We start from the raw sequence: 24,488 nt of genomic DNA on the forward strand, positions 1-24,488 counted from the left end.
GAACGAGGGATGCTGTAAAGGAGGAATAATGCATCGGAAAAGAGATACTCGGAACCCCAAAGAAAATCCTGTCGTTTCCGTAGAAACGTATCTCGATTTAGAAGGACAATGCAGGAATTCCAGAGTATTTCATATGGACGCAAAATGTGTGTTAATTCGTCAATGTGAGGGAGCGAGTGATGCAGTAAAGGAGGAATAATGCATCGGAAAAGAGATACTCGGAACCCCAAAGAAAATGGTATCGTTTCCGTAGAAACGTATCTCGATATAGAAGGGCAATGCAGGGAACTCAGAGTATTTCATATGGACGCAAAATGTGTGTTAATTCGTCAACGTGAGGGAGCGAGGGATGCAGTAAAGGAGGAAAAGAGATACTCGGAACCCCAAAGAATATCTTATCGTTTCCGTAGGAACGTATCTCGATTTAGAAGTACAATGCAGGGAATCCAGAGTATTTCATATGGACGCAAATTGTGTGTTAATTCGTCAATGTGAGGGAGCGAGGGATGCAGTAAAGGAGGAATAATGCGTCGGAAAAGAGATACTCGGAATCCCAAAGAAAATTCTATCGTTTCCATAGAAACGTATCTCGATTTAGAAGGACAATGCAGGGAACTCAGAGTATTTCATATGGACGCTAATTGTGTGTTAATTCGTCAATGTGAGGGAGCGAGGTATGCAGTAAAGGAGGAATAATGCATCGGAAAAGAGATACTCGGAACCGCAAAGAAAATCCTGTCGTGTCCGTAGAAACGTATCTCGATTTAGAAGGACAATGCTGGGAATCCAGAGTATTTCATGTGGACGCAAATTGTGTGTTAATTCGTCAATGTGAGGGAGCGAGGGATGCAGTAAAGGAGGTATAATGCATCGGAAATGACATACTCGACCCCCAAAAAAAATCCTATCGTTTCCATCGAAACGTATCTCGATTTAGAAGGAGATGGCAGGGAATCCAGAGTATTTCATATGGACGCAAATTGTGTGTTAATTCGGCAATGTAAGGGAGCGAGGGATGCAGTAAATGAGGAATAATGCATCGGAAAAGAGATACTTAGAACCCCAAAGAAAATCCTATCGTTTCCGTAGAAACATATCTCGATTTAGAAGGACAATGCAGGGAATCCAGAGTATTTCATATGTGTGTTAATTCGTCAGTGTGAGGGAGCGAGGGATGCAGTAAAGGAGGAATAATGCATCGGAAAAGAGATACTCGACTCCCAAAAGGAAATCCTATCGTTTCCGTAGAAACGTATTTCGTTTTAGAAAGATAATGCAGAGTACCCAGAGTTTTTCATATGGACGCAAATTGTGTGTTAATTCGTCAACGTGAGGGTGCGAGGGATGCAGTAAAGGAGGAAAAGAGATACTCGGAACCCCAAAGAAAATCCTATCGTTTCAGTAGAAACGTATCTCGGTTTAGAAGGACAATGCAGGAATTCTAGAGTATTTCATATGGACGGAAATTGTGTGTTAATTCGTCAACGTGAGGGAGCGAGGGATGCAGTAAAGGAGGTATAATGCATCGGAAATGAGATACTCGACTCCCAAAAAAAATCCTATCGTTTCCGTCGAAACGTATCTCGATTTAGAAGGAGATGGCAGGGAATCCAGAGTATTTCATATGGACGCAAATTGTGTGTTAATTCGGCAATGTAAGGGAGCGAGGGATGCAGTAAATGAGGAATAATGCATCGGAAAAGAGATACTTAGAACCCCAAAGAAAATCCTATCGTTTCCGTAGAAACATATCTCGATTTAGAAGGACAATGCAGGGAATCCAGAGTATTTCATATGTGTGTTAATTCGTCAGTGTGAGGGAGCGAGGGATGCAGTAAAGGAGGAATAATGCATCGGAAAATAGATACTCGACTCCCAAAAGAAAATCCTATCGTTTCCGTAGAAACGTATCTCGTTTTAGAAAGATAATGCAGGGTACCCAGAGTATTTCATATGGACGCAAATTGTGTGTTAATTCGGCAATGTGAGGGAGCGATGGATGCAGTAAAGGAGGAATAATGCATCGGAAAAGAGATACTCGGAACCCCAAATAAAATCCTATCGTTTCCGTAGAAACGTATCTCGATGTAGAAGGACAATGCAGGGATTCCAGAGTATTTCATATGGACGCAAATTGTGTGTTAATTCGTCAATGTGAGGGAGCGAGGGATGCAGTAAAGGAGGAATAATGCATCGGAAAAGAGATACTCGGAACCCCAAAGAAAATCCTATCGTTTCCGTAGAAACGTATCTCGATTTAGAAGCACAATGCAGGGAATCCAGAGTATTTCATATGGACGCAAATTGTGTGTTAATTCGTCAATGTTAGGGAGCGAGGGATGCAGTAATGGAGTAATAATGCATCGGAAAAGAGATACTCGACTCCCAAAAGGAAATCCTATCGTTTCCGTAGAAACGTATCTCGTTTCAGAAAGATAAAGCAGGGAATCCAGAGTACTTCATATGGACGAAAATTGTGTGTTAATTCGGCAATGTGAGGGAGCGAGGGATGCAGTAAAGGAGGAATAATGCATCGGAAAAGAGATACTTGGAACCCCAAAGAAAATCCTATCGTTTCCGTAGAAACGTATCTCGATTTAGAAGGACAATGCTGGGAATCCAGAGTATTTCATGTGGACGCAAATTGTGTGTTAATTCGTCAATGTGAGGGAGCGAGGGATGCAGTAAAGGAGGTATAATGCATCGGAAATGAGATACTCGACCCCCAAAAAAAATCCTATCGTTTCCGTCGAAACGTATATCGATTTAGAAGGAGATGGCAGGGAATCCTGAGTATTTCATAAGGACGCATATTGTGTGTTAATTCGGCAATGTGAGGGAGCGAGGGATGCAGTAAAGGAGGAATAATGCATTGGAAAAGAGATACTTGGAACCCCAAAGTAAATCCTATCGTTTGCGTAGAAACGTATCTCGATTTAGAAGGAGATGGCAGGGAATCCAGCTTATTTCATATGGAAGCAAATTGTGTGTTAATTCGTCAATGTGAGCTAGCGAGGGATGCAGTAAAGGAGGAATAATGCATCGGAAGAGAGATACTCGGAACCCCAAAGAAAATCCTATCGTTTCCGTCGAAACGTATCTCGATTTAGAAGGAGATAGCAGGGAATCCAGAGTATTTCACATGGACGCAAATTGTGTGTTAAATCGGCAATGTGAGGGAGCGAGGGATGCAGTAAAGGAGGAATAATGCATCGGAAAAGAGATACTCGGAACCCCAAAGAAAATCCTATGGTTTTCGTAGAAACGTATCTCGATATAGAAGGACAATGCAAGGAACTCAGAGTATTTCATATGGACGCAAATTGTGTGTTAATTCGGCAATGTGAGGGAGCGAGGGATGCAGTAAAGGAGGAATAATGCATCGGAAAAGAGATACTCGGAACCCCAAAGAAAATCCTACCATTTCCGTAGAAACGTATCTCGATTTAGAAGGACAATGCAGGGAATCCAGAGTATTTCATACAGACGCAAATTGTGTGTTAATTCGTCAATGTGAGGGAGCGAGGGATGCAGTAAAGGAGGAAAACAGATACTCGGAACCCCAAAGAAAATCCTATCGTTTCAGTAGAAACGTATCTCGGTTTAGAAGGACAATGCAGGAATTCCAGAGTATTTCATATGGACGCAAATTGTGTGTTAATTCGTCAACGTGAGGGAGCGAGGGATGCAGTAAAGGAGGTATAATGCATCGGAAAGGAGATACTCGACTCCCAAAAAAAATCCTATCGTTTCTGTAGAAATGTATCTCGTTTTAGAAAGATAATGCAGGGTACCCAGAGTATTTCATATGGGCGCAAATTGTTTGTTAATTCGGCAATGTGAGGGTGCGAGGGATGCAGTAAAGGAGGAAAAGAGATACTCGGAACCCCAAAGAAAATCCTATCGTTTCAGTAGAAACGTATCTCGGTTTAGAAGGACAATGCAGGAATTCCAGAGTATTTCATATGGACGCAAATTGTGTGTTAATTCGTCAACGTGAGGGAGCGAGGGATGCAGTAAAGGAGGTATAATGCATCGGAAAGGAGATACTCGACTCCCAAAAAAAATCCTATCGTTTCCGTCGAAACGTATCTCGATTTAGAAGGAGATGGCAGGGAATCCAGAGTATTTCATATGGACGCAAATTGTGTGTTAATTCGGTTATGTAAGGGAGCGTGGGATGCAGTAAATGAGGAATAATGCATCGGAAAAGAGATACCTAGAACCCCAAAGAAAATCCTATCGCTTCCGTAGAAACATATCTCGATTTAGAGGGACAATGCAGGGAATCCAGAGTATTTCATATGGACGCAAATTGTGTGTTAATTCGTCAATTTGAGGGAGCGAGGGATGCAGTAAAGGAGGTATAATGCAACGGAAATGAGATACTCGCCTCCCAAAAAAAATCCTATCGTTTCCGTAGAAACGTATCTCGATTTAGAAGGACAATGCAGGGAATCCACAGTATTTCATACAGACGCAAATTGTGTGTTAATTCGTCAATGTGAGGGAGCGAGGGATGCAGTAAAGAGGAAAAGAGATACTCGGAACCCCAAAGAAAATCCTATCGTTTCCGTAGGAACGTATCTCGATTTAGAAGGACAATGCAGGGTATCCAGAACATTTCATATGGACGCAAATTGTGTGTTAATTGATCAATGTGAGAGAGCGAGGGATGCAGTAAAGGAGGAATAATGCATCGGAAAAGAGATAATCGGAACCCCAAAGAAAATCCTATCGTTTCCGTAGAAACGTATCTCGATTTAGAAGGACAATGCAGGGAATCCAGAGTATTTCATATGGACGCAAATTGTGTGTTAATTCGTCAATGTGAGGGAGCGAGGCATGCAGTAAAGGAGGAATAATGCATCGGAAAAGAGATACTCGGAACCCCAAAGAAAATCCTATCGTTTCCGCAGAAACGTATCTAGATTTAGAAGGACAATGCAGGGAATCCAGAGTATTTCATATGTGTGTTAATTCGTCAACGTGAGGGAGCGAGGGATGCAGTAAAGGAGGTATAATGCATCGGAAATGAGATACTCGACTCCCAAAAGAAAAACCTATCGTTTCCGTAGAAACGTATCTCGATTTAGAAAGATAATGCAGGGTACCCAGAGTATTTCATATGGACGCAAATTGTGTGTTAATTCGTCAATATGAGGGAGCGAGGGATGCAGTAAAGGAGGTATAATGCATCGGAAATGAGATACTCGACTCCCAAAAAATATCCTATCGTTTCCGTCGAAATGTATATCGATTTAGAAGGAGATGGCAGGGAATCCTGAGTATTTCATAAGGACGCAAATTGTGTGTTAATTCGGCAATGTGAGGGAGCGAGGGATGCAGTAAAGGAGGAATAATGCATCGGAAAAGAGATACTTGGAACCCCAAAGTAAATCCTATCGTTTGCGTAGAAACGTATCTCGATTTAGAAGGACAATGCAGGGAATCCAGAGTATTTCATATGGACGCAAATTGTGTGTTAATTCGTCAATGTGAGGGAGCGAGGGATGCAGTAAAGGAGGAATAATGCATCGGAAAAGAGATACTGGGAACCCCAATGAAAATCCTATCGTTTCCGTCGAAACGTATCTCGATTTAGAAGGAGATGGCAGGAAATCCAGATTATTTCATATGGAAGCAAATTGTGTGTTAATGCGTCAATGTGAGCTAGCGAGGGATGCAGTAAAGGAGGAATAATGCATCGGAAAAGAGATACTCGGAACCCCAAAGAAAATCCTATCGTTTCCGTCGAAACGTATCACGATTTAGAAGGAGATAGCAGGGAATCCAGAGTATTTCATATGGACGCAAATTGTGTGTTAATTCGGCAATGTGAGGGAGCGAGGGATGCAGTAAAGGAGGAATAATGCATCGGAAAAGAGACACTCGGAACCCCAAAGAAAATCCTATGGTTTCCGTAGAAACGTATCTCGATATAGAAGGACAATGCAGGGAACTCAGAGTATTTCATATGGACGCAAATTGTGTGTTAATTCGGCAACGTGAGGGAGCGAGGGATGCAGTAAAGGAGGAATAATGCATCGGAAAAGAGATACTCGGAACCCCAAAGAAAATCCTACCATTTCCGTAGAAACGTATCTCGATTTAGAAGGACAATGCAGGGAATCCAGAGTATTTCATACAGACGCAAATTGTGTGTTAATTCGTCAATATGAGGGAGCGAGGGATGCAGTAAAGGAGGAAAAGAGATACTCGGAACCACAACAAAAAAAAGAACCTATCGTTTCCGTAGGATCGTATCTCGATTTAGAAGGACAATGCAGGGAATCCAGAGTATTTCATATGTGTGTTAATTCGTCAGTGTGAGGGAGCGATGGATGCAGTAAATGAGGAATAATGCATCGGAAAAGAGATACTCGGAACCCCAAAGAAAATCCTATCGTTTCCGTCGAAACGTATCTCGATTTAGAAGGAGATAGCAGGGAATCCAGAGTATTTCATATGGACGCAAATTGTGTGTTAATTCGGCAATGTGAGGGAGCGAGGGATGCAGTAAAGGAGGAATAATGCATCGGAAAAGAGATACTCGGAACCCCAAAGAAAATCCTATGGTTTCCGTAGAAACGTATCTCGATATAGAAGGACAATGCAGGGAACTCAGAGTATTTCATATGGACGCAAATTGTGTGTTAATTCGGCAATGTGAGGGAGCGAGGGATGCAGTAAAGGAGGAATAATGCATCGGAAAAGAGATACTCGGAACCCCAAAGAAAATCCCACCATTTCCGTAGAAACGTATCTCGATTTAGAAGGACAATGCAGGGAATCGAGAGTATTTCATACTGACGCAAATTGTGTGTTAATTCGTCAATGTGAGGGAGCGAGGGATGCAGTAAAGGAGGAAAAGAGATACTCGGGACCCCAAAAAAAAAAAAACCTATCGTTTCCGTAGGATCGTATCTCGATTTAGAAGGAAAATGCAAGGAATCCAGAGTATTTCATATGTGTGTTAATTCGTCAGTGTGAGGGAGCGATGGATGAAGTAATGAGGAATAATGCATCGGAAAAGAGATACTCGACTCCCAAAAGAAAATCCTATCGTTTCAGTAGAAATGTATCTCGTTTTAGAAAGATAATGCAGGGTACCCAGAGTATTTCATATGAACGCAAATTGTGTGTTAATTCGGCAATGTGAGGGAGCGAGGGATGCAGTAAAGGAGGAATAATGCATCGGAAAAGAGATACTCGGAACCCTAAATAAAATCCTATTGTTTCCGTAGAAACGTATTTCGATTTAGAAGGACAATGCTGGGATTCCAGAGTATTTCATGAGGACGCAAATTGTGTTTTAATTCGTCAATGTGAGGGAGCGAGGGATGCAGTAAAGGAGGAATAATACATCGGAAAAGAGATACTCGGAACGCCAAAGAAGATCCTATCGTTTCCGTAGAAACGTATCTCGATATAGAAGGGCAATGCAGGGAACTCAGAGTATTTCATATGGACGCAAAATGTGTGTTAATTCGTCAACGTGAGGGAGCGAGGGATGCAGTAAAGGAGGAAAAGAGATACTCGGAACCCCAAAGAAAATCATATAGTTTCCGTAGGAACGTATCTCGATTTAGAATGACAATGCAGGGAATCCAGAGTATTTCATATGGACGCAAATTGTGTGTTAATTCGTCAACGTGGGGGAGCGAGGGATGCAGTAAAGGAGGTATAATGCATCGGAAATGAGATACTCGACTCCCAAAAAAAATCCTATCGTTTCCGTCGGAACGTATCTCGATTTAGAAGGAGATGGCAGGAAATCCAGAGTAATTCATATGGACGCAAATTGTGTGTTAATTCGGCAATGTGAGGGAGCGAGGGATGCAGTAAAGGAGGAATAATGCATCGGAAAAGAGATACTCGGAACCCCAAGGAAAATCCTATCGTTTCCGTAGAAACGTATCTCGATTTAGAAGGACAATGCAGGAATTCCAGAGTATTACATATGGACGCAAAATGTGTGTTAATTCGTCAATGTGAGGGAGCGAGTGATGCAGTAAAGGAGGAATAATGCATCGGAAAAGAGATACTCGGAACCCCAAAGAAAATCCTATCGTTTCCGTAGAAACGTATATCGATATAGAAGGGCAATGCAGGGAACTCAGAGTATTTAATATGGACGCAAATTGTGCATTAATTCGTCAACGTGAGGGAGCGAGGGATGCAGTAAAGGAGGTATAATGCATCGGAAATGAGATACTCGACTCCCAAAAAAAATCCTATCGTTTCCGTCGAAACGTATCTCGATTTAGAAGGAGATAGCAGGGAATCCAGAGTATTTCATATGGACGCAAATTGTGTGTTAATTCGGCAATGTGAGGGAGCGAGGGATGCAGTAAAGGAGGAATAATGCATCGGAAAAGAGATACTCGGAACCCCAAAGAAAATCCTATGGTTTCCGTAGAAACGTATCTCGATATAGAAGGACAATGCAGGGAACTCAGAGTATTTCATATGGACGCAAATTGTGTGTTAATTCGGCAATGTGAGGGAGCGAGGGATGCAGTAAAGGAGGAATAATGCATCGGAAAAGAGATACTCGGAACCCCAAAGAAAATCCTACCATTTCCGTAGAAACGTATCTCGATTTAGAAGGACAATGCAGGGAATCCAGAGTATTTCATACAGACGCAAATTGTGTGTTAATTCGTCAATGTGAGGGAGCGAGGGATGCAGTAAAGGAGGAAAAGAGATACTCGGAAACCCAAAAAAAAAAAAACCTATCGTTTCCGTAGGCTCGTATCTCGATTTAGAAGGACAATGCAGGGAATCCAGAGTATTTCATATGATTGTTAATTAGTCAGTGTGAGGAAGCGATGGATGCAGTAAATGAGGAAAAATGCATCGGAAAAGAGATACTCGACTCCCAAAAGAAAATCCTATCGTTTCTGTAGAAATGTATCTCGTTTTAGAAAGATAATGCAGGGTACCCAGAGTATTTCATATGGACGCAAATTGTGTGTTAATTCGGCAATGTGAGGGTGCGAGGGATGCAGTAAAGGAGGAAAAGAGATACTCGGAACCCCAAAGAAAATCCTATCGTTTCAGTAGAAACGTATCTCGGTTTAGAAGGACAATGCAGGAATTCCAGAGTATTTCATATGGACGCAAATTGTGCGTTAATTCGTCAACGTGAGGGAGCGAGGGATGCAGTAAAGGAGGTATAATGCATCGGAAATGAGATACTCGACTCCCAAAAAAAATCCTATCGTTTCCGTCGAAACGTATCTCGATTTAGAAGGAGATGGCAGGGAATCCAGAGTATTTCATATGGACGCAAATTGTGTGTTAATTCGGTTATGTAAGGGAGCGTGGGATGCAGTAAATGAGGAATAATGCATCGGAAAAGAGATACTTAGAACCCCAAAGAAAATCCTATCGTTTCCGTAGAAACATATCTCGATTTAGAGGGACATTGCAGGGAATCCAGAGTATTTCATATGGACGCAAATTGTGTGTTAATTCGTCAATTTGAGGGAGCGAGGGATGCAGTAAAGGAGGTATAATGCAACGGAAATGAGATACTCGCCTCCCAAAAAAAATCCTATCGTTTCCGTAGAAACGTATCTCGATTTAGAAGGACAATGCAGGGAATCCACAGTATTTCATACAGACGTAAATTGTGTGTTAATTCGTCAATGTGAGGGAGCGAGGGATGCAGTAAAGGAGGAAAAGAGATACTCGGAACCCCAAAGAAAATCCTATCGTTTCCGTAGGAAAGTATCTCGATTTAGAAGGACAATGCAGGGTATCCAGAATATTTCATATGGACGAAAATGGTGTGTTAATTGATCAATGTGAGGGAGCGAGGGATGCAGTAAAGGAGGAATAATGCATCGGAAAAGAGATACTCGGAACCCCAAAGAAAATCCTATCGCTTCCGTAGAAACGTATCTCGATTTAGAAGGACAATGCAGGGAATCCAGAGTATTTCATATGGACGCAAATTGTGTGTCAATTCGTCAATGTGAGGGAGCGAGGGATGCAGTAAAGGAGGAATAATGCATCGGAAAAGAGATACTCGCAACCCCAAAGAAAATCCTATCGTTTCCGCAGAAACGTATCTAGATTTAGAAGGACAATGCAGGGAATCCAGAGTATTTCATATGTATGTTAATTCGTCAGTGTGAGGGAGCGAGGGATGCAGTAAAGGAGGAATAATGCATCGGAAAAGAGATACTCGACTCCCAAAAGAAAATCCTATCGTTTCCGTAGAAACGTATCTCGATTTAGAAAGATAATGCAGGGTACCCAGAGTATTTCATATGGACGCAAATTGTGTGTTAATTCGTCAATATGAGGGAGTGAGGGATGCAGTAAAGGAGGTATAATGCATCGGAAATGAGATACTCGACTCCCAAAAAAAATCCTATCGTTTCCGTCGAAACGTATATCGATTTAGAAGGAGATGGCAGGGAATCCTGAGTATTTCATAAGGACGCAAATTGTGTGTTAATTCGGCAATGTGAGGGAGCGAGGGATGCAGTAAAGGAGGAATAATGCATCGGAAAAGAGATACTTGGAACCCCAAAGTAAATCCTATCGTTTGCGTAGAAACGTATCTCGATTTAGAAGGACAATGTAGGGAATCCAGAGTATTTCATATGGACGCAAATTGTGCATTAATTCGTCAACGTGAGGGAGCGAGGGATGCAGTAAAGGAGGTATAATGGATCGGAAATGAGATACTCGACTCCCAAAAAAAATCCTATCGTTTCCGTCGAAACGTATCTCGATTTAGAAGGAGATAGCAGGGAATCCAGAGTATTTCATATGGACGCAAATTGTGTGTTAATTCAGCAATATGAGGGAGCGAGGGATGCAGTAAAGGAGGAATAATGCATCGGAAAAGAGATACTCGGAACCCCAAAGAAAATCCTATGGTTTCCGTAGAAACGTATCTCGATATAGAAGGACAATGCAGGGAACTCAGAGTATTTCATATGGACGCAAATTGTGTGTTAATTCGGCAATGTGAGGGAGCGAGGGATGCAGTAAAGGAGGAATAATGCATCGGAAAAGAGATACTCGGAACCCCAAAGAAAATCCTACCATTTCCGTAGAAACGTATCTCGATTTAGAAGGACAATGCAGGGAATCCAGAGTATTTCATACAGACGCAAATTGTGTGTTAATTCGTCAATGTGAGGGAGCGAGGGATGCAGTAAAGGAGGAAAAGAGATACTCGGAACCCCCAAAAAAAAAAAAACCTATCGTTTCCGTAGGCTCGTATCTCGATTTAGAAGGACAATGCAGGGAATCCAGAGTATTTCATATGATTGTTAATTAGTCAGTGTGAGGAAGCGATGGATGCAGTAAATGAGGAATAATGCATCGGAAAAGAGATACTCGACTCCCAAAAGAAAATCCTATCGTTTCTGTAGAAATGTATCTCGTTTTAGAAAGATAATGCAGGGTACCCAGAGTATTTCATATGGACGCAAATTGTGTGTTAATTCGGCAATGTGAGGGTGCGAGGGATGCAGTAAAGGAGGAAAAGAGATACTCGGAACCCCAAAGAAAATCCTATCGTTTCAGTAGAAACGTATCTCGGTTTAGAAGGACAATGCAGGAATTCCAGAGTATTTCATATGGACGCAAATTGTGTGTTAATTCGTCAACGTGAGGGAGCGAGGGATGCAGTAAAGGAGGTATAATGCATCGGAAATGAGATACTCGACTCCCAAAAAAAATCCTATCGTTTCCGTCGAAACGTATCTCGATTTAGAAGGAGATGGCAGGGAATCCAGAGTATTTCATATGGACGCAAATTGTGTGTTAATTCGGTTATGTAAGGGAGCGTGGGATGCAGTAAATGAGGAATAATGCATCGGAAAAGAGATACTTAGAACCCCAAAGAAAATCCTATCGTTTCCGTAAAAACATATCTCGATTTAGAGGGACAATGCAGGGAATCCAGAGTATATCATATGGACGCAAATTGTGTGTTAATTCGTCAATTTGAGGGAGCGAGGGATGCAGTAAAGGAGGTATAATGCAACGGAAATGAGATACTCGCCTCCCAAAAAAAATCCTATCGTTTCCGTAGAAACGTATCTCGATTTAGAAGGACAATGCAGGGAATCCACAGTATTTCATACAGACGTAAATTGTGTGTTAATTCGTCAATGTGAGGGAGCGAGGGATGCAGTAAAGGAGGAAAAGAGATACTCCGAACCCCAAAGAAAATCCTATCGTTTCCGTAGGAAGGTATCTCGATTTAGAAGGACAATGCAGGGTATCCAGAATATTTCATATGGACGCAAATTGTGTGTTAATTGATCAATGTGAGGGAGCGAGGGATGCAGTAAAGGAGGAATAATGCATCGGAAAAGAGATACTCGGAACCCCAAAGAAAATCCTATCGTTTCCGTAGAAACGTATCTCGATTTAGAAGGACAATGCAGGGAATCCAGAGTATTTCATATGGACGCAAATTGTGTGTCAATTCGTCAATGTGAGGGAGCGAGGGATGCAGTAAAGGAGGAATAATGCATCGGAAAAGAGATACTCGGAACCCCAAAGAAAATCCTATCGTTTCCGCAGAAACGTATCTAGATTTAGAAGGACAATGCAGGGAATCCAGAGTATTTCATATGTGTGTTAATTCGTCAGTGTGAGGGAGCGAGGGATGCAGTAAAGGAGGAATAATGCATCGGAAAAGAGATACTCGACTCCCAAAAGAAAATCCTGTCGTTTCCGTAGAAACGTATCTCGATTTAGAAAGATAATGCAGGGTACCCAGAGTATTTCATATGGACGCAAATTGTGTGTTAAGTCGTCAATATGAGGGAGCGAGGGATGCAGTAAAGGAGGTATAATGCATCGGAAATGAGATACTCGACTCCCAAAAAAAATCCTATCGTTTCCGTCGAAACGTATCTCGATTTAGAAGGAGATGGCAGGGAATCCTGAGTATTTCATAAGGACGCAAATTGTGTGTTAATTCGGCAATGTGAGGGAGCGAGGGATGCAGTAAAGGAGGAATAATGCATCGGAAAAGAGATACTTGGAACCCCAAAGTAAATCCTATCGTTTGCGTAGAAACGTATCTCGATTTAGAAGGACAATGCAGGGAATCCATAGTATTTCATATGGACGCAAATTGTGTGTCAATTCGTCAATGTGAGGGAGCGAGGGATGCAGTAAAGGAGGAATAATGCATCGGAAAAGAGATACTGGGAACCCCAATGAAAATCCTATCGTTTCCGTCGAAACGTATCTCGATTTAGAAGGAGATGGCAGGGAATCTAGATTATTTCATATGGAAGCAAATTGTGTGTTAATTCGTCAATGTGAGCTAGCGAGGGATGCTGTAAAGGAGGAATAATGCATCGGAAAAGAGATACTCGGAACCCCAAAGAAAATCCTATCGTTTCCGTCGAAACGTATCTCGATTTAGAAGGAGATAGCAGGGAATCCAGAGTATTTCATATGGACGCAAATTGTGTGTTAATTCGGCAATGTGAGGGAGCGAGGGATGCAGTAAAGGAGGAATAATGCATCGGAAAAGTGATACTCGGAACCCTAAAGAAAATCCTATGGTTTCCGTAGAAACGTATCTCGATATAGAAGGACAATGCAGGGAACTCAGAGTATTTCATATGGACGCAAATTGTGTGTTAATTCGGCAACGTGAGGGAGCGAGGGATGCAGTAATGGAGGAATAATGCATCGGAAAAGAGATACTCGGAACCCCAAAGAAAATCCTACCATTTCCGTAGAAACGTATCTCGATTTAGAAGGACAATGCAGGGAATCCAGAGTATTTCATACAGACGCAAATTGTGTGTTAATTCGTCAATGTGAGGGAGCGAGGGATGCAGTAAAGGAGGAAAAGAGATACTCGGAACCCCAAAAAAAAAAAAAAAACCTATCGTTTCCGTAGGATCGTATCTCGATTTAGAAGGACAATGCAGGGAATCCAGAGTATTTCATATGTGTGTTAATTCGTCAGTGTGAGGGAGCGATGGATGCAGTAAATGAGGAATAATGCATCGGAAAAGAGATACTCGGAACCCCAAAGAAAATCCTATCGTTTCCGTCGAAACGTATTTCGATTTAGAAGGAGATAGCAGGGAATACAGAGTATTTCATATGGACGCAAATTGTGTGTTAATTCGGCAATGTGAGGGAGCGAGGGATGCAGTAAAGGAGGAATAATGCATCGGAATAGAGATACTCGGAACCCCAAAGAAAATCCTATGGTTTCCGTAGAAACGTATCTCGATATAGAAGGACAATGCAGGGAACACAGAGTATTTCATATGGACGCAAATTGTGTGTTAATTCGGCAATGTGAGGGAGCGAGGGATGCAGTAAAGGAGGAAAAGAGATACTCGGAACCCCCCCCAAAAAAAACCTATCGTTTCCGTAGGATCGTATCTCGATTTAGAAGGAAAATGCAGGGAATCCAGAGTATTTCATATGTGTGTTAATTCGTCAGTGTGAGGGAGCGATGGATGCAGTAAATGAGGAATAATGCATCGGAAAAGAGATACTCGACTCCCAAAAGAAAATCCTATCGTTTCTGTAGAAATGTATCTCGTTTTAGAAAGATAATGCAGGGTACCCAGAGTATTTCATATGGACGCAAATTGTGTGTTAATTCGGCAATGTGAGGGAGCGAGGGATGCACTAAATGAGGAATAATGCATCGGAAAAGAGATACTCGGAACCCTAAATAAAATCCTATTGTTTCCGTAGAAACGTATTTCGATTTAGAAGGACAATGCAGGGATTCCAGAGTATTTCATGAGGACGCAAATTGTGTTTTATTTCGTCAATGTGAGGGAGCGAGGGATGCAGTAAAGGAGGAATAATGCATCGGAAAAGAGATACTCGGAACCCCAAAGAAAATCCTATCGTTTCCGTAGAAACGTATCTCGATATAGAAGGGCAATGCAGGGAACTCAGAGTATTTCATATGGACGCAAAATGTGTGTTAATTCGTCAACGTGACGGAGCGAGGGATGCAGTAAAGGAGGAAAAGAGATACTCGGAACCCCAAAGAAAATCATATAGTTTCCGTAGGAACGTCAGTGTCAGTTAGACCGTCAGCGAGAGCGCATCGCTAGCTCCTGCTACTACTAAGGCGAGTACACCGTTTGCTTCTTACATATTTTACAAACAGCAGCGACTTATTTTCAGTTATCTGTGTAATTACTAGTTTATTTTTGTAATTTCTTGCGTGTTCGAGTGCTTACTAGGTAGAACCTTTTATTTCAATAACAGTGTTTTTGTACTTATTTGCTGCGCTTAGCTTTTAAATAGTTTCTCTGGGAAAACCTAGCGTAGTTTTCGCGTCTCGTATTTCAGTGAGTGTTTCTTGATTATCAGAGTAGCTCATCAGAAGATTATCTTGGGAATTTGTCACCGTATAGAGTAGGGTAAACATAGTCATGTGTAGGGACTGTGGTTGTTGTGAGCGGACGCAAGGAGAATTGGCCACTCTTCGGGGACAGGTGGAGGCTTTGTCTGTTAGGCTCATCGAGCTCGAGGCGCAGGCGTCGGCTCGTAGTGGCGTTGGGGCAACTGTGGTGAGACCTATGCCTACTTCGGTGGCCTTGGAATCACATGGAACCCCTGATGTCGCTGCGTCTTCCGGCAGTGAGCATCTTACCGGTCAGCCATCACTCCAGGGTGAATGGCGGACAGTGGTGGGCTCGCGCGTGCCTGGCCGAAAGGCGAAGGTGGGATCTGGCCGCGTGGCGGCTGCCTTACCCCTTTCCAACAGGTACGGGGTGCTTCCTAGTGGTGATGACATCGTTTCCGAGCCACCACAGGATGCCTCGCCTGTTGGGCCAGTGGCCGATTCTCCGGCAAGGTCCCGACAGTCACAGAGGGCGGGCCTATTAGTTATAGGGAGCTCCAACGTTAGGCGGGTTATGGAGCCCCTCAGGAAAATAGCGGGTAGGTCGGGGAAGAATGCCAGTGTGCACTCGGTGTGCTTGCCGGGGGGTCTCGTCCGTAATGTGGAGGAGGCCCTTCCGGCAGCTATTGAACGCACTGGGTGTGACCGGCTGCAGATAGTAGCACATGTCGGAACGAATGACGCCTGCCGCTTGGGTTCTGAGGCCATCCTTGGTTCCTTCCGGCGGCTGGCTGATTTGGTGAAGACAACCAGCATCGCACGCGGAGTGCAAGCTGAGCTTAATATCTGCAGCATAGTGCCCAGAGTCGATCGCGGTCCTCTGGTTTGGAGCCGTGTGGAGGGTCTAAACCAGAGGCTCAGACGACTCTGCGACTATAATGGTTGCAAATTCATCGACCTCCGTTATTGGGTGGAGAACTGTAGGGCCCCCCTAGACAGGTCAGGCGTGCACTACACACCGGAAGCAGCTACTAGGGTAGCAGAGTACGTGTGGCGTGCACACGGGGGTTTTTTAGGTTAGAGGGACCCCCCCTTGGGCGAAACGATAAAATACCTGACGGCTTACCAGAGAGAACATTATCATCGTTGATAAAGAACGTCCGTCCTCAGAGACCAAAAACAGGAAAAGTTAACGTAATATTGGTAAACTGCAGGAGTATCCAGGGCAAGGTTCCTGAATTAGTATCTCTTATTGAAGGAAATAGTGCGCATATAGTATTAGGAACGGAAAGTTGGTTAAAACCGGAAGTGAACAGTAACGAAATCCTAGACACAGAATGGAATATATACCGCAAGGATAGGATAAACGCCAATGGTGGAGGAGTATTTATAGCAGTAAAGAATTCAATAATATCCAGTGAAGTTATTAGCGAATGCGAATGTGAAATAATCTGGGTTAAGTTAAGTATCAAAGGTGGGTCAGATATGATAGTCGGATGCTTCTATAGGCCACCTGCATCAGCAACCGTAGTAGTTGAGCGCCTCAGAGAGAACCTGCAGAACGTCGTGAAGAAGTTTCGTGATCATACTATTGTAATAGGGGGAGACTTCAATCTACCAGGTATAGAATGGGATAGTCACACAATCAGAACTGGAGCCAGGGACAGAGACTCTTGTGACATTATCCTGACTGCCTTGTCCGAGAATTACTTCGAGCAGATAGTTAGAGAACCAACTCGTGAAGCTAACGTTTTAGACCTCATAGCAACAAATAGACCGGAACTTTTCGACTCCGTGAATGCAGAAGAGGGTATCAGTGATCATAAGTCAGTGGTTGCATCAATGACTACAAGTGTAATAAGAAATGCCAAGAAAGGAAGGAAAATCTATTTGCTTAACAAGAGTGATAGGGCACAAATCGCAGAATATCTGAGTGACCACCATCAAACGTTCATTTCTGAGGAAGAGGATGTGGAACAAAAATGGAAAAAATTCAGAAACATCGTCCAGTACGCCTTAGATAAGTTCGTACCGACTAAGGTCCAAAGCGAGGGGAAAGATCCACCGTGGTATAACAATCATGTACGAAAGGTGCTACGGAAACAAAGAAAGCTTCACCATAGGTTTAAGAGTAGTCGAATCATAGCTGATAAGGAAAAGCTGAACGAAGCGAAAAAGAGCGTAAAGAGAGCAATGAGAGAAGCATTCAACGAATTCGAACATAAAACATTGGCAAACAATCTAAACAAGAACCCTAAAAAGTTTTGGTCATATGTAAAATCGGTAAGCGGATCTAAATCCCCTATTCAGTCACTCGTTGACCACGATGGCACCGAAACAGAGGACGACCGAAGAAAGGCAGAAATACTGAATTCAGTGTTCCGAAACTGTTTCACTGCGGAAAATCGTAACACGGTCCCTGACTTCAGCCGTCGCACGGACGCCAAAATGGAAAATATTGAAATAAACGATATCGGAATTGAAAAACAACTGCTATCACTTAGTAGCGGAAAAGCATCCGGACCAGACGAGATACCCTTAAGATTCTACAGTGATTATGCTAAAGAACTTGCCCCCTTTCTATCAGCAATTTATCGTAGATCTCTGGAAGAACGTAAAGTACCTAGCGACTGGAAGAAAGCACAGGTCGTTCCCATTTTCAAGAAGGGTCATAAATCAGATGCGAATAATTATAGGCCTATTTCACTTACGTCAATCTGTTGTAGAATAATGGAACATGTTTTGTGTTCTCGTATTATGACGTTCTTAGATAATACAAATCTCCTTCATCATAACCAACATGGATTCCGCAAACAGAGATCATGTGAAACCCAGCTCGCCCTATTTGCCCAAGAAATTCACAGTGCCGTAGACACTGGCGAGCAGATTGATGCCGTATTCCTGGACTTCAGGAAGGCATTTGATACGGTTCCGCACTTACGTTTAGTGAAAAAAATACGTGCTTACGGAATATCGGACCAGGTTTGTGATTGGATTCAGGATTTCCTAGAAGAAAGAACACAACATGTCATTCTTAACGGTTCAAAATCTGCAGATGTAGAGGTAATTTCGGGAGTACCGCAAGGAAGCGTGATAGGACCTTTATTGTTTACAATATACATAAATGACTTAGTTGACAACATCGGTAGCTCCGTGAGGCTATTTGCAGATGACACGGTTGTCTACAAGAAAGTAGCAACATCAGAAGACTCGTACGTACTCCAGGAAGACCTGCAGAGGATTAATGAATGGTGCGACAGCTGGCAGCTTTCCCTAAACGTAGATAAATGTAATATAATGCGCATACATAGGGGCAGAAATCCATTCCAGTACGATTATGCCATAGGTGGTAAATCATTGGAAGCGGTAACGACCGTAAAATACTTAGGAGTTACTATCCGGAGCGATCTAAAGTGGAATGATCACAAAAAATGGCTCTGAGCACTATGGGACTCAACTGCTGAGGTCATTAGTCCCCTAGAACTTAGAACTAGTTAAACCTAACTAACCTAAGGACATCACAAACATCCATACCCGAGGCAGGATTCGAACCTGCGACCGTAGCGGTCTCGCGGTTCCAGACTGCAGCGCCTTTAACCGCACGGCCACTTCGGCCGGCGGAATGATCACATAAAACAAATAGTGGGAAAAGCAGGCGCCAGGTTGAGATTCATAGGAAGAATTCTAAGAAAATGTGACTCATCGACGAAAGAAGTAGCTTACAAAACGCTTGTTCGTCCGATTCTTGAGTATTGCTCATCAGTATGGGACCCTTAAAAGGTTGGATTAATAGAAGAGATAGACATGATCCAGCGAAAAGCAGCGCGATTCGTCATGGGGACATTTAGTCAGCGCGAGAGCGTTACGGAGATGCTGAACAAGCTCCAGTGGCGGACACTTCAAGAAAGGCGTTACGCAATACGGAGAGGTTTATTATCGAAATTACGAGAGAGCACATTCCGGGAAGAGATGGGCAACATATTACTACCGCCCACATATATCTCGCGTAATGATCACAACGAAAAGATCCGAGAAATTAGAGCAAATACGGAGACTTACAAGCAGTCGTTCTTCCCACGCACAATTCGTGAATGGAACAGGGAAGGGGGGATCAGATAGTGGTACAATAAGTACCCTCCGCCACACACCGTAAGGTGGCTCGCGGAGTATAGATGTAGATGTAGATGTAGATGTATCTCGATTTAGAATGACAATGCAGGGAATCCAGAGTATTTCATATGGACGAAAATTGTGTGTTAATTCGTCAATGTGGGGGAGCGAGGGATGCAGTAAAGGAGGTATAATGCATCGGAATTGAGATACTCGACTCCCAAAAAAAATCCTATCGTTTCCGTCGAAACGTATCTCGATTTAGAAGGAGATGGCAGGAAATCCAGAGTAATTCATATGGACGCAAATTGTGTGTTAATTCGGCAATGTGAGGGAGCGAGGGATGCAGTAAAGGAGGAATAATGCATCGGAAAAGAGATACTCGGAACCCCAAGGAAAATCCTATCGTTTCCGTAGAAACGTATCTCGATTTAGAAGGACAATGAAGGAATTCCAGAGTATTACATACGGACGCAAAATGTGTGTTAAATCGTCAATGTGAGGGAGCGAGTGATGCAGTAAAGGAGGAATAATGCATCGGAAAAGAGATACTCGGAACCCCAAAGAAAATCCTATCGTTTCCGTAGAAACGTATATCGATATAGAAGGGCAATGCAGGGAACTCAGAGTATTTTATATGGACGCAAATTGTGCATTAAATCGTCAACGTGAGGGAGCGCGGGATGCAGTAAAGGAGGTGTAATGCATCGGAAATGAGATACTCGACTCCCAAAAAAAAATCCTATCGTTTCCGTCGAAACGTATCTCGATTTAGAAGGAGATGGCAGGGAATCCAGAGTAACTCATATGGACGCAAATTGTGTGTTCATTCGGCAATGTGAGGGAGCGAGGGATGCAGTAAAGGAGGAATAATGCATCGGAAAAGAGATACTCGGAACACCAAATAAAATCCTATCGTTTCCGTAGAAACGTATCTCGATTTAGAAGGACAATGCAGGGATTCCAGAGTATTTCATATGGACGCAAATTGTGAGTTAATTCGTCAATGTGAGGGAGCGAGATATGCAGTAAAGGAGGAATAATGCATCGGAAAAGAGATACTCGGAACCCCTAAGAAAATCCTATCGTTTCCGTAGAAACGTATCTCGATTTAGAAGGACAATGCAGGGAATCCAGAGTATTTCATAAGTGTGTTAATTCGTCAGTGTGAGAGAGCGAGGGATGCAGTAAAGGAGGAATAATGCATCGGAAAAGAGATACTCGGAACCCCAAAGAAAATCCTATCGTTTTCGGAGAAACGTTTCTCGATATAGAAGGGCAATGCAGGGAACTCAGAGTATTTCATATGGACGCAAAATGTGTGTTAATTCGTCAACGTGAGGGAGCGAGGGATGCAGAAAGGAGGAAAAGAGATACTCGAGACCCCAAAGAAAATCATATCGTTTCCGTAGGAACGTATCTCGATTTTGAAGGACAATGCAGGGAATCCAGAGTATTTCATATGGACGCAAATTGTGTGTTAATTCATCAACGTGAGGGAGCGAGGGATGAAGTAAAGGAGGTATAATGCATCGGAAATGAGATACTCGACTCCCAAAAAAAATCCTATCGTATCGAAACGTATCTCGATTTAGAAGGAGATGGCAGGGAATCCAGAGTAATTCATATGGACGCAAATTGTGTGTTAATTCGGCAATGTGAGGCAGCGAGGGATGCAGTAAAGGAGGAATAATGCATCGGAAAAGAGATACTCGGAACCCCAAAGAAAATCCTATCGTTTCCGTAGAAACGTATCTCTATTTAGAAGGACAATGCAGGAATTCCAGAGTATTTCATATGGACGCAAAATGTGTGTTAATTCGTCAATGTGAGGGAGCGAGTGATGCAGTAAAGGAGGAATAATGCATCGGAAAAGAGATACGCGGAACCCCAAAGAAAATCCTATCGTTTCCGTAGAAACGTATCTCTATATAGAAGGGCAATACAGGGAACTCAGAGTATTTTATATGGACGCAAATTGTGTGTTAATTCGTCAACGTGGGGGAGCGAGGGATGCAGTAAAGGAGGTATAATGCATCGGAAATGAGATACTCGACTCCCAAAAAAAATCCTATCGTTTCCGTCGAAACGTATCTCGATTTAGAAGGAGATGGCAGGGAATCCAGAGTAACTCATATGGACGCAAATTGAGTGTTAATTCGGCAATGTGAGGGAGCGAGGGATGCAGTAAAGGAGGAATAATGCATCGGAAAAGAGATACTTAGAACCCCAAAGAAAATCCTATCGTTTCTGTAGAAACTTATCTCGATTTAGAAGGACAATGCAGGGAATCCAGAGTATTTCATAAGGACGCGAATTGTGTGTTAATTCGTCAATGTGAGGGAGCGAGGGATGCAGTAAAGGAGGAATAATGCATCGGAAAAGAGATACTCGGAACCCCAAAGAAAATCCTATCGTTTCCGTAGGAACGTATCTCGATTTAGAAGGACAATACAGGGAATCCAGAGTATTTCATATGGACGCAAATTGTGTGTTAATTCTACAATGTGAGGGAGCGAGGGATGCAGTAAAGGAGGAATAATGCATCGGAAAAGAGATACTCGGAACCCCAAAGGAAATCCTATCCTTTCCGTAGAAACGTATCTAGATTTAGAAGGACAATGCAGGGAATCCAGAGTATTTCATATGTGTGTTAATTCGTCAGTGTGAGGGAGCGAGGGACGCAGTAAAGGAGGAATAATGCATCGGAAAAGAGATACTCGACTCCCAAAAGAAAATCCTATCGTTTCCGTAGAAACGTATCTCGTTTTAGAAAGATAATGCAGGGTACCCAGAGTATTTCATATGGACGCAAATTGTGTGTTAATTCGGCAATGTGAGGGAGCGAGGGATGCAGTAAAGGAGGAATAATGCATCGGAAAAGAGATACTCGGAACCCCAAATAAAATCCTATCGTTTCCGTACAAACGTATCTCGATTTAGAAGGACAATGCAGGGATTCCAGAGTATTTCATATGGACGCAAATTGTGAGTTAATTCGTCAATGTGAGGGAGCGAGGGATGCTGTAAAGGAGGAATAATGCATCGGAAAAGAGATACTCGGAACCCCAAAGAAAATCCTATCGTTTCCGTAGAAACGTATCTCGATTTAGAAGGACAATGCAGGGAATCCAGAGTATTTCATATGGACGCAAATTGTGTGTTAATTCATCAACGTGAGGGAGCGAGGGATGAAGTAAAGGAGGTATAATGCATCGGAAATGAGATACTCGACTCCCAAAAAAAATCCTATCGTTTCCGTCGAAACGTATCTCGATTTAGAAGGAGATGGCAGGGAATCCAGAGTAATTCATATGGACGCAAATTGTGTGTTAATTCGGCAATGTGAGGCAGCGAGGGATGCAGTAAAGGAGGAATAATGCATCGGAAAAGAGATACTTAGAACCCCAAAGAAAATCCTATCGTTTCTGTAGAAACTTATCTCGATTTAGAAGGACAATCCAGGGAATCCAGAGTATTTCATATGGACGCAAAATGTGTGTTAATTCGTCAATCTAAGGGAGCGAGGGATGCAGTAAAGGAGGTATACCGCATCGGATATGAGATACTCGACCCCCAAAAAAAATCCTATCGTTTCCGTAGAAGCGTATCTCGATTTGGAAGGACAATGCAGGGAATCCACAGTATTTCATACAGACGCAAATTGTGTGTTAATTCGTCAATGTGAGGGAGCGAGGGATGCAGTAAAGGAGGAAAAAAGATACTCGGAACCCCAAAGAAAATCCTATCGTTTCCGTAGAAACGTATCTCGATTTAGAAGGACAATGCTGGGAATCCAGAATATTTCATATAGACGCAAATTGTGTGTTAATTCGTCAATGTGAGGGAGCGAGGGATGCAGTAAAGGAGGAATAATGCATCGGAAAAGAGATACTCGACTCCCAAAAGAAAATCCTATCGTTTCCGTAGAAACGTATCTCGTTTTAGAAAGATAATGCAGGGTTCCCAGAGTATTTCATATGGACGCAAATTGTGTGTTAATTCGGCAATGTGAGGGAGCGAGGGATGCAGTAAAGGAGGAATAATGCAACGGAAAAGAGATACTCGGAACACCAAATAAAATCCTATCGTTTCCGTAGAAACGTATCTCGATTTAGAAGGACAATGCAGGGATTCCAGAGTATTTCATATGGACGCAAATTGTGAGTTAATTCGTCAATGTGAGGGAGCGAGATATGCAGTAAAGGAGGAATAATGCATCGGAAAAGAGATACTCGGAACCCCTAAGAAAATCCTATCGTTTGCGTAGAAACGTATCTCGATTTAGAAGGACAATGCAGGGAATCCAGAGTATTTCATATGTGTGTTAATTCGTCAGTGTGAGAGAGCGAGGGATGCAGTAAAGGAGGAATAATGCATCGGAAAAGAGATACTCGACTCCCAAAAGAAAATCCTATCGTTTCCGTAGAAACGTATCTCTTTTTAGAAAGATAATGCAGGGTACCCAGAGTATTTCATATGGACGCAAATTGTGTGTTAATTCGTCAATGTGAGGGAGCGAGGGATGCAGTAAAGGAGGAATAATGCATCGGAAAAGACATAGTCGGAACCCCAAAGAAAATCATATCGTTTCCGTAGAAACGTATCTCGATTTAGAAGGACAATGCAGGAATTCCAGAGTATTTCATATGGACGCAAAATGTGTGTTAATTCGTCAATGTGAGGGAGCGAGTGATGCAGTAAAGGAGGAATAATACATCGGAAAAGAGATACTCGGAACCCCAAAGAAAATCCTATCGTTTCCGAAGAAACGTATCTCGATATAGAAGGGCAATGCAGGGAACTCAGAGTATTTCATATGGACGCAAAATGTGTGTTAATTCGTCAACGTGAGGGAGCGAGGGATGCAGAAAGGAGGAAAAGAGATACTCGAAACCCCAAAGAAAATCATATCGTTTCCGTAGGAACGTATCTCGATTTTGAAGGACAATGCAGGGAATCCAGAGTATTTCATATGGACGCAAATTGTGTGTTAATTCGTCAACGTGAGGGAGCGAGGGATGAAGTAAAGGAGGTATAATGCATC

Source organism: Schistocerca nitens, chromosome 2 (assembly GCF_023898315.1).
Source record: "Schistocerca nitens isolate TAMUIC-IGC-003100 chromosome 2, iqSchNite1.1, whole genome shotgun sequence".
In the NCBI taxonomy this organism is placed as follows: Eukaryota; Metazoa; Arthropoda; class Insecta; order Orthoptera; family Acrididae; genus Schistocerca; species Schistocerca nitens.